Source organism: Nannospalax galili, unplaced genomic scaffold, assembly GCF_000622305.1.
Source record: "Nannospalax galili isolate Female #2095 unplaced genomic scaffold, S.galili_v1.0 scaffold1480, whole genome shotgun sequence".
Lineage (NCBI taxonomy): Eukaryota > Metazoa > Chordata > Mammalia > Rodentia > Spalacidae > Nannospalax > Nannospalax galili.
Window position 1 is genome coordinate 405,092 of NW_008346536.1, and position 11,187 is coordinate 416,278.

Below are 11,187 nucleotides of genomic sequence, written 5' to 3' on the forward strand. Positions count from 1 at the left end.
AGAGAGAGACAGAGAGAACAAAACAACAAAGAGGTATCTGCTTATTGTAATACAAGTTTCCTGTTTTTTAAAACCTAGGGGCGCTTCAAAGTAGTCAACTGTTTGCGGACAGGTGCAATTTGAATCCAGGAGGAAGATCTGGACTAGAAGTTGCCATGTTGTTATGGTGACCACAGAAAGGGCTCACTGTATCTACTTGTGACTCAGAATTGTCCTGGAGCCTGCAAAGTTCAGGTCCTGCTCCCAGGTGTCAAATTTCTGACTGATAATGGCACCGTGTTAATAATTTACCTACCCAATAGCCTCAACTTGTTTAAGATGTCAACCTCAGCCTTCCTGAGAAGGGAACTGTATCACAGCCAGGAATTGTTGAGTTGGTCCCTTTAGCTTGGCCCCCCGAGAGGGTAACTCTATCATGGTTGTGAATTGTTGACCCAGTAATCTGAACTCCCTGCAGATGCTAGAACTTTTTCCTTAGTGACAAATGGCTTTTTCAAGCCCGAAAGGCTTAGACTTAAATATCGAATTTATGGCTATATACCCTAAATGTTCTCAATCTTGAAAACTGAGCAGGCCTGGCTAGTGTCTGGATGGAAGAATTAAACACAGAGATGAAAAAGAAATTAAACCTCTCATGTTAATAATGGTGGATTTAAAATAATACTGTGTGTGTTTGTTTCATATTTCAAGTGTAATTTTAAAATAATATAGCATTATTATTTTATTTTATTTATTATCCTGAGTGCTGGGATTAAAGGTGTGTAACACCACATCTGGCTGTCCATGGCAAATTGAAGAATCTGCTAGGTGAGCCTACTTTGGTAGATTAGACTTGTGAGCTATAAGAAAATTTTATTAAGTTTATAAATAATATAATATTTGACAACTAAACAGTTGTTTAAATTTCTTATATAATTTTTTGTGCTCATTACTTGGGAAATATTTGCTTATTAGGGATGGAAACTTGATTGGCAAGGCATACAAAAGGTATAAAACAAAAAGTGAACAGAGGAAGTTTACAAATTCAGTTCCAAATGCTTAATGGAATAAAATTGTATAAGTTTATAAACAAAATTATTTAATAAAGTTTAGCTCATTCTACCTGGATTACCTGGGCAAATATGAGTCCCTTAAACCTAACAATTATTTTATATGAATATATGTATAATTATATAGTTTTTTGTTTTATGTTTTTGTTCTTTTTGTTAATGTTTTTGTTTCTTGAGACAGACTCTCCTGTTTAGCCCTAGCTAGCCTCAAGCTCTGACAGTCCTCCTGCCTTAGCTTCCAAGTGCTGGAATGACAGGCATGTGCCACCACGAATGACTGGTGGTTTTTACATTATTTTGAAGCAGGTTCTTACTTTGTAGTTCAGGATGACATGGAATTCACTATGTAGCCCAGGCTGGCCTCTAACTGATGGAAATCCTCCTTCCTCAGCCTCCCAAGTGTTGGATTAAAGGCATAAACCATTAGGCCTAACTCTTAATTATGTATTTCTCTTTTTCACTGGTATATATTCATTGTACACAATGATGAGTTTCATATACTTTTTTTGAGACAGGATCTTACTATGTAGCCCTGGCTGACCTTGAACTTTATTTGTAGACCAGGCTGGCCTCAAACTCACAGTGATCTCTCTACCTCTGCCTCCCAAGTGATAGGATTAAAGGCATGTGCCACCATACCCAGCAGTTCATAAAGATATTTTGGGGGTTTTTTGTTTGTTTGTTTTTTTGAGACAGGGTCTCCCTTTAGCCCCAGCTGGCCTGGAACTCGCTATATAGACTAGGCTGGCCCTGATCCCTCAGAGTTCCTCCTGCCTCTGCCTCCTGAGTGCTGGGATTAAAGGTGTGTGACACTACATCTGGCTATCCATAAAGACTTTTTTTTTTTAATCTTTTTGAGACAGGATCTCTCTGTAGCTGTACCTGGCCTGGATTTGCTATGGAGACCAGGCTGGCCTCAAACTCACACAGAGATCCCCTGCCTCTGCCTCCTGAGTGCCTGGATTAAATGTATGTGCCATCAAGCCTTTCCCATAGACATTTTTATAATTTACTTTGACTTCTTTCTCTCCCTCCCCTCCAAGTTTCCCAGGCATTCCCATGGATAGTCTTGTTTCTGTTTTCTTGTCCTATAGACATGTCTGAGTTTGTGCATCTGTAAAGTCTAGAGTTCACAAATGACAAAGAATGTATAATTGATGAATTGTATACTTCTTTTTTTATTATATACTTCTTAAATGAACTTTTGAGGTCTAAATAAAACCGAAGTCTTTAGTTTTGATTAATAAATTTAATATTCATTTTAAATCCAAGATACTGTCTTATGTTCACAAAATCTTCCCTCACATAATCAAAAAAGAAATTGCTTAAAAGATTTTTTTGAGACAGTGTTTCACTAGCCCTAGCTGGCTTTGAACTCATGATCCTCCTGTGTCTGCCTCCTGAATGCTGGGATTGAAGGAACCACATGTGTCTACTACCCATGAACATCTTTAAAAAATTATTAAAGATGCATTATTAAACCACTGTTATATTTTAATGCAATTATGTATTATATATTATTATAGTGCTTATTATGCATTATTAAAACCATTATTAAAAATGCATAAAGATGCATTCTCATCTACTAAAGCAAGTGAAGAAATACAAACTTAGAAAGGTTAAGAAATCAAAATCAGCGGCATGCAGGTCAGACTCTAAAGTCTGTTCCCTAACCACTGTGCACATAACCACTGTTCATGACTGACTAGGAAGTCAAGTGACCTGCAACAATTAAATACAATATTTTCAGAAAACATAAAGTATGCTCATACGCATTTTAGTTTGACTCTAAAGCTAAACAGTCACATATAACGTCAGGAAAGATAATATGTTAGCTCTGTAACAAAAGGCTGGCTTCAGGCATGGTGACTACAGACTCAAGTCCACCTCTGTCTGTCCATCTGTCCATGTTGGCTCCATTCAGCTAGGCTTTCTTTCCTTCCATGTACAAAAGCTTGGAGTTATCCCTCTGGTCTCCAGTAGAGCTAAAAATAAAATGTGATGCCTCTCTCTCTACTGGTCCCACAAGAGAACCATTGTCTCTCATTGATCTGATTAGACTGTGGGTTCATTCTGGAACTAATCACTGAGACCAGGGCAAAGTGATGCTTTAATTTGCCCTGCCTGGAGTGAAAGGCTGACCCCTAGAGCTTTAGTGCAGTCAGGTATACTGCAAACTTCCAGACTAAGAGTATAAGCAAGAGTGGTTCTCCTTGTGAAGAGTGATTGTATGACAGCAAAAACCGATGCCCACACTGATGGACAGTGCTGTCTTTCTAACTTCCGAGCCCCTGGGAACCCCCTCACTGCATCTTCTACCTCTATGACTTACTTTCCTCCCAAAATTGCATTTTGAAGTCTGGGAAACCTGCTTCGCTTTTCTTCAGCAACCTACATAAAAATGCTCAGTTGACCTCACAGGTAAAGCCTTGACTATACAGGTAAAGCCCAGCTTCCAGGAATCTGGACTCATTATTCAGAGGATAAATAATCGCAAACAAAGATGTAAAAGTACTTTTTTTTATTTTAATCTTTTTGAGACAGGGTCTTCCTGTAGCCCCAGCTGGTCTGGAACTCACTATGTAGACCAGGCTGGCCTCGAACTCACAGAGATCCGCCTGCCTCTGCCTCCTGAGTGCTGGGATTAAAGGCGTGTGCCACCACGCCCAGCCCCTAGAGGAGTTATCTTTAATAAGCTGCATCCATTCTGAGAACCAGGCTGTGGTCATTAAGAAACTTAGGACTACTCAGGAAGTGTGGGAAAGTAAGGGAAGAGCTGAAAGAGGAGTCACAGAGACCCAAGGGGAGGACAGCCCAGTCATTCTCTTCTCCCTCTCCTTCTGTGAAGGGAGGGGCTAATGACCCAGCTTGATGCTCGTTTCTCAGTGTATGTGGGTCTGAGACAAAGTGGAAGACTTCTGAGAGTGAAGAGGGAGGAAGCCTACCCATGTTGCTCAGGATAGGGCCCCTCCCTCAGTAATGCATTGGAATTCTCCAGTGAAACAGAACCAATATGATATATAGATCTTGAAGAGGAGGATTGTTACAGGAATTAGATTGCATGATTACTGAGGACAAGAAGTTCCACCACATGTTGTCTACAAGCTGGACAACTGGGAATCCAGTGGTGTAAATCATCTAAATTCAAAGGCCTGAGGACGAGGGGGAGTCAATATGTGACACCCAGCCTAAGACTGAAGGCCTGAAAGTGGGGTGGTTGGAGAGGTGCTGCTAGTCTAAGGTCTAGAGTCTGAAGGCCCAAGAACTCTAATAAACTCTGTTGTCAAAGATCTTAGCTAGCTCAAGAAAGGAAAGAGAATTTACTCTTCCTCCATGTTTTTTTGCTCCATTTGAGCAGGCCCTCCGTGGACTGATTAATGTCTGGTCTTCTCTGGTCAGCCCATTCAAATGTTAATCTCTGGGAATCTCTTCTTAGCTGTACCCATAAAGAATGTGCATTAACGCTACAGGATATTAATTACTTTGTTCATCACTGAGACAAATACCTGACAGAACTATTTAAAAGAGGATGTGCTTTGGCTCATGGTTTGGAGATTATAGATTATAGTGCATCATGGTGGAGAGGGCATAGTGGCTAGGGTGGTGCATCCGTAGCAGTGGGAGCATGAGGTGGAGGCTCCTCACAGATTAGGAAGCACAGTGGGACTGGAAGTAGAACTGGGGATAACCCCCAAGGACCTGTCCCTAGTAACCTATGTACACTAATGAAGCCATGGCACCAGCTGAGGACCAAGTGTTCACATATATAAGCCCATGGGGGACATTTCACATTTAAACCCTAACACTGGATATCTCTTCTTTGCTGTTATTTATTTTTATTTATTATTTTTATTTTATGTGTATGAGTGGCCTGCATGTATGTAAGTGCATCCATGTTGTGCAATACCCACAGAGCATCAGATTCCTCCAGAAAAGGAGTTATGAATAATTGTTAGCCACTATGTGGGTGCGGGAAATTGAACACAGGTCCTCTGCAAGAGCAGCCAGTGCTCTTAACTGCTGAGCCACCTCTCCAGCCCTGTCATTGTTATTTTTTAGACAGGGTCTCCCTGTAGTCTCAACTGGCCTGGAACTCACTATGTAGTCTAGGCTGGCCTCAGTCTCACAGAGATCTACCTGCCTCTGCCTGCTGGGATTAAAGGTGTGGCCAACACTTGGGTATCTCTTAACCCAGTCGACACATAAAATTAACCATCACAAGGTCACACTCTGTCAACTTGGTTCCTATATGTATTCCTTAAAGCACATTTAGCCTCCAATAAAGACAATAAGAAGGTCATAATTCCATCTAACATGATACAGCTGTGTATGACCAAACCCAGTAATACTTATCCTGTAAGAGATCACAAAGTCCATGAATGGCATGCATTCTTCTTGTGATAGCTCATAATCTAAATACTGTGATGTAAAATTGACAATACTTACATGCTAATTGAATATGGAGAAAGAAAACAAAGATATTTTCTTTTTTAAGATTTATCTTATTTAAAAAATTATGTATTTTTATTTTATATGTATGAGTGCACCCATGTTGTGCAATGCCTGGGGAGACCAGAAGAGGGCTTTGGACCCCTGGAACTGGTGTTTTAGATGGTGGTTAGTCACCACGTGGGTGCTGGGAACTGAACCTGGATCCTCTGCAAGAGCAGCCAGTGCTCATGAGCGCTGTACCATCTCTCCAGCCCCAGATTTATTTTATGTTTAATTATGCATATGTGTATGTGTTGGTATCTGTGTGTGGGTTTGTGTGCATGAGTGCAGGTGCCTGGGGAAGCAGAAGTGGGTGTTGGATCCTCTGGAGCTGGAGTTACCGGTGGTTGTAATCGACCCAATGTGAATGACGAGAGCTGAATTCTAGTCCTCTAGAAGAGCAGGAAGTGCTGTTAACCACTGAGCCATCTCTCTGGCCTCAAGGATACTTTCTTAAAATTTATGTGAAGATGCACAAACATGTTGACAAAATATGAAGGAAATATTGCTGACAATTAGAGTCCTCATTTCTGCAGCTGATCACACAGCTGGTATTTCATAACTGTCTTCTCCCACTACCCATTCTGCATTTACTTTGCCTTCAGCAAGAGCCTCAGCGGTTTTGTTTATTTATTATTACTCATTTTTAAAAAATACTTTATTTATTATTTTGTGTGTATGAGTATAGTGCCTGCATGTAGGTAAGTGTACCCATGTTGTGCAATGTCCTAGGAGGTCAGAAGAGGCTGCCCGATCCCCTGGAACTGGAGTTACGGACAGTTGTCAGCTGCCATGTGGGTGCTGGAAATCAAACCTGGATCTTCTGCAAGAACAGTCAGTGTTCTTAACTGCTGAGCCATTTCTCCAGCCCTTATTTATTATTTTTATTTTATGTGTATGAGTGTTTTGCCTGCATGTATGTAAGTCCACCACGTGTATGGAGTGCCCTCAGAGGAGAGAAGAGGGTGTCAGATCCCCTGGAACTGGAGTTACAGGCGGTTGTTAGCTGTCATGTGGGTGCTGGAGTTCCAGGGCAGGTCCTCTGCAATAGCAGCCAGTGCTCTGCACTGTTGAGCCCAGCCCCTCCTCATCTGGTCTTACCTGAAAGTGGGAAGTGGTATGTGACCCAAACATTCATTCCTGAAGGGCACAGGTCATCTGTGCTCCTGCCTGGAGTGGGTTATAGTTTTCCACTGACCATAATAACAGGGCATAGAGCGGCTGGAGACTACTCTTAGCAGAGGGCTTGGGTTCGATTCCCAGCACCCACATGGTGGCTACGAATCATCCTTAACTCCAGTTCCAGGGGAATCCAAAACCCTCTTCTGACCTCCGCGGCATTGCACGACATGGGTGCACTCACATGCATGCAGGCAATACACTCATACACATAAAATAAAAAAATAAAACAGTTTTTAAAAAATAATAGGGCATAGAAATAGCAAGAGACCCCGAGGGACTTGCTCTATTCCAGCCATAGCCTTCCTTGCTTCCTTGGTCTACAGGTCCAATTCCTCCTTGGCCGCCGCATCAGTCACTCTAACCATGGCTGGAGCTCCTTTCTTGGCCTGTTGACTCAGAGGCAAGGGGAGTCCAAAATGGCTGGGTGGCAGTCCTAATTTCTAGTTCAATGGAATCATTGTTGTATCTCTAGGTGAAAGCATTCATTCTTCTGGAAGTAAAGCCGCTTGGCCAGCAGAGCACTGACATGATTGGACTGGGAAACAAGCTTTCACTAGTGGTTACTTGGGGTACTGGTGTTACTCTGGTTTCCACCTCTTGGTTCCTGGATCTATGACTGCTAGCTATGAGAGAAGTAACACTATGTATTAAGTACTGCTTCCTCGAATAGGTAGTCTAGAGAACCTAGCTTTGCTAGCTCTGTGAAGTATTGCCCTCTAATTGTGACTGATCACTGGAAGTCCATTCCACTCTTCTGTTCAGCCAGCTCCTTCAGGATGGTGGGTGGCATGGGCTCACTGCAGCTCTTCTTTGGCTATGCAGTGAGCCTCTTACTCAGAAACCATGATGTGTGCATGCCATGTTGATGGACAGGGCATTCTGTAAGCTTGTGGGGATGGTTATAGCAGAAGCATCATACGCTGGGAAGGCAATCACTATCCAGAGTCAATGCCAACTCCAGTGAGGACAAACTGCTACCTTTTGTGTGGTAGAAGCAGTCCAATGTAGTCACTCTGCCACCAGGATCACGGCAGGAAATGGTATCATGCTGGGGGCTCCGCACTAGGGTCTGCAGTTGCCAGCAACTGAGAACTCAGAGGCAGCTATGTCCAGGTCCACCTTGGTGAATGGAAGTCCATGCTCTTGAACCTAAGTATAACCTCCTCTCTGTCACAAGGGTCACTTTGTTCATGAGCCTGCTGAGGATGACAGGGTGGTTGGAGGGAGAACTGACTGACAGCATCCATAGATGGCTACCTATCCTATTATTAAAATTCTCTATTTAAGTCACCCTTTGTTTAGCAGTCACATAAGACAAAACATATTCACATCTTTTGACTAAACGGAGTAACACTAGTACCCCAAGCAGTTTGTCCTGACTAGTTTGTCCTGATTCAAGGAAGTTGGTCATGTACATCTTTCCCCAAGTTTCTTTTACTTTTTTGTTTTTGAGGGGTTTTTTTGAGACAAGGCCTCCCTGTAGTCTCAGCCAGCCTGAATCTCACCATGTAGACCGGGCTGACCTCTAACTCGAAGAGATCCGCCTGCCTCTGCCTCCTGAGTGCTGGGACTAAAGGCGTGCGCCATTTTTTTTCATCGAATTTCCAATCATCTCCCTTCCAAGTCCCTGACCACCTCAACAAACCATTGCTATTACCACATTTCTGGTTGGTTCTCCTGCCAAATGAAGGGCAACATAAGGCGCACGGCTAGAAGCTCTGTCTACTGGGATGATTCCCCCTCATAATTGCCCTTAGCATCCAGGTAGGGCTTACAGTCCTGCAGCTGTCTGCTTTTAGGTGTTTTCTCTTCCTCTGTGAAATAATCACAGTGAATGCCCCATGAGGCTCTAAGTGCAGGTTGGGAGAGAGAACGCCGTGCAGCCGGAGTGGGGCCATGGACTGGCCGCTCCATGTAACTTACTTGTACGCTCAGGGTCTATCTCTCCTAGTCAAAGCCGTGCAGCCGGAGTGGGGCCATGGACAGTGGGCCGCTCCATGTAACTTACTTGTACGCTCAGGGTCTATCTCTCCTAGTCACAAATATACCACTTCCAATTGGTAAAGGTGTGTGTGAACACCTAGCTTTATGATTTCATAGGACAGATAACATCTAGATCATGACGGGCAGTTCGGGTCAGAGAGTAACCTGGCAGCTTAGGGTTAAGCTTTCAGTCTCTACCAAGTTGCAGTAATGGGCTCAGAGCAGTCTCTCAAGAGGAGAGTGGTTATCTTTGGGTGATGGCTGGGCCTTGCTCCACAATCCTAATGACCACACTGCAGTTTACCTGCTGGTTCCTGCCAAAGGGTCCAACAACATCCTTGTCCGCCTCTGCTTATCAAGTGCCATTGGATCTGTTGACTCAAATGGCCAAGTGATGGAACGACATGCGGAGAACCATAGTTCTGTGTCAAACCTTCTCTAATTCTGGGTCCCACTCAAAGCCAGCAGCTTTGTGTGTGGGGGTCACTTGTAAATGGACTGGAGGGGGAATAGCAGTGTTCCCCTTATTTCTACCTCTAGAAGTTTCACAGAATAAAGCTCCCTGAATTTTAATTGGGTTTCTCTCTGAGCCTTGATGCAAGCATCTTACTCTAGAGTGGTTACTGATTCTTGCTCACTGGATCCAAGCAACTTATGTTCATCAATGCTATGGACCAGTGTTAAGAGAACGGTGATAAGACCCCTGAGATTAGACAGCAAAAATATATTGCTGGCCTTCACAGCTAAAAGAAAAATGCTCTCAGTGAGCCTTTGGTATAGGATATAGAGAAAAGGGCATTTTCCAAATCAGAAGCTTCATAGCAGGTACCAGGGATGTGTTTGTTAACCTCTCAAACAATGAAACCATATCTAGAAGAGCAGCTCCTCTTAGAGTCACCACTTGCTTAAGCGAATGGCAATGCCCGCCATTCTCCGTGACCCACCTGTCTTCTGCACAGGCCAGACAAGAGCATTTAATGCAGATGTCGCTGCCACCATTGCCTATTTTCCAGTCTTTGGTGGCGACATGATTCTCTACAACACATCAAATGGAATAGTGCTTTGGATATCCAAATATCCTACATCGAAGCAGTTTTAACAGCTTCTATTTGGCTTTTCCCAGCATAACAGTTCTCATCCCACGGCTAGGAAACCAGTGTGTGGATTCTGCTGGTTGCTAAGTGTGTTTGTTCCAATGATGTATTCTGGAACTGGGAAGAAAACCACAGGATGGATTTGAGGACTGACTGGACCCACTGTGAGATGGACCTGAATTAAAACTCCACTGAGCCAGATGTTTTGGTGCACGCCTGTAATTCCAGCACTTGGAAGATGGAGGCAGTAGGATCAGAAGTTTGAGTCATCCTCAGCTATGTAAGGTGTTCAAGGCCAGCCTGGGGTACATGGGACCCTGTTTCAAAAAAAAAAACCCTAACAACAAATGAACAAATGCATGATAAATTAATAAAAATAGCTGGGTGTGGTAGCACATGCCTTTAATCCCAGCAATCAAGAGGCAGAGGCAGGCGAATCTCTGTGAGTTCAAGGCCAGCCTGGACTACATAGTGAGTTCCAGGTCAGATGGGGCTACAGGGAGACCCTGTCTCAAAAAAAACAAACAAAAAAACAAAAACAAAAACAAAAAAACTCTTTATCACCTGATCGCTACAAATTTCCACTCAGACTGGAGGGCCACCACAATGTTTTGACTCCCCGGGATCAATGTCAATTCAGAGGCCATGTTCAGTATTTCCTTAAAGGTCTGATTATTTTCTTTTCCCCAGCACATAGTTACTCTGGTTTAAAAAGAAAAAGCTATAGGTCCTTTGAGGGAAGGCTGGGAGAAAAAACAATAGTATGAATTTTAAGTGATTTAGACTCCCTCTTTAATGGTTTCTGAGTCTGTGAACTGGCTTACGTTTAAGAATTGACTGACACGTCTGATGTTTTTCTTTTCCAAAATTGTCAGGCAAGGATTCTCCCACTGAACTCATCTCCAGCTGACCTTTACTTTCCTTAAAATTATTTGAGTTAGACTTTTCTGCTCACACAGATCAAGTAGGAATGTTGCAGGCTTCCCATGTATTTCATGTGTAGAAGTACAATGACTCAGGAGCCCTTGCCGTCGGTGCCCGCAGAGTCACTGTTCTGATTGCCAAGTGCTTCTGCTCTGTGATATCACCATGTTCACCTTGTCTGTGGCAGCTGAGTCCCACTGTTTGGTCCTTGCCTCTTTGGACTGGATAAGTGCCTTTACATTTAGGTTTTGCTGTCGAGTGGCAGACTGTGAGGTCTGACTACAGAGAATAATGATCACAGAGCTCTTCAAGGACCTTGGGGCTCCATTCACATGCTCAATTTCCAGTCTTGTTGAAAATTTGTCTTCTGCAACCCCCCGCCCCACCGTGTGGATCAGTTGGTCTTGTCTATCCTAATGCTCTACTCTCCCTAAGCCTTTAATCCTTTACTGTACCTTAAGTTA

The 11,187-nt window shown here is 43.2% G+C and overlaps 1 pseudogene; it reads left to right on the top strand.

Annotated features, from left to right (window-relative positions):
- Positions 1 to 9,804, top strand: part of LOC103741919 — a 12,716-nt pseudogene extending 2,912 nt beyond the window's left edge.
- The last annotated feature ends 1,383 nt before the right edge of the window (positions 9,805 to 11,187 follow it).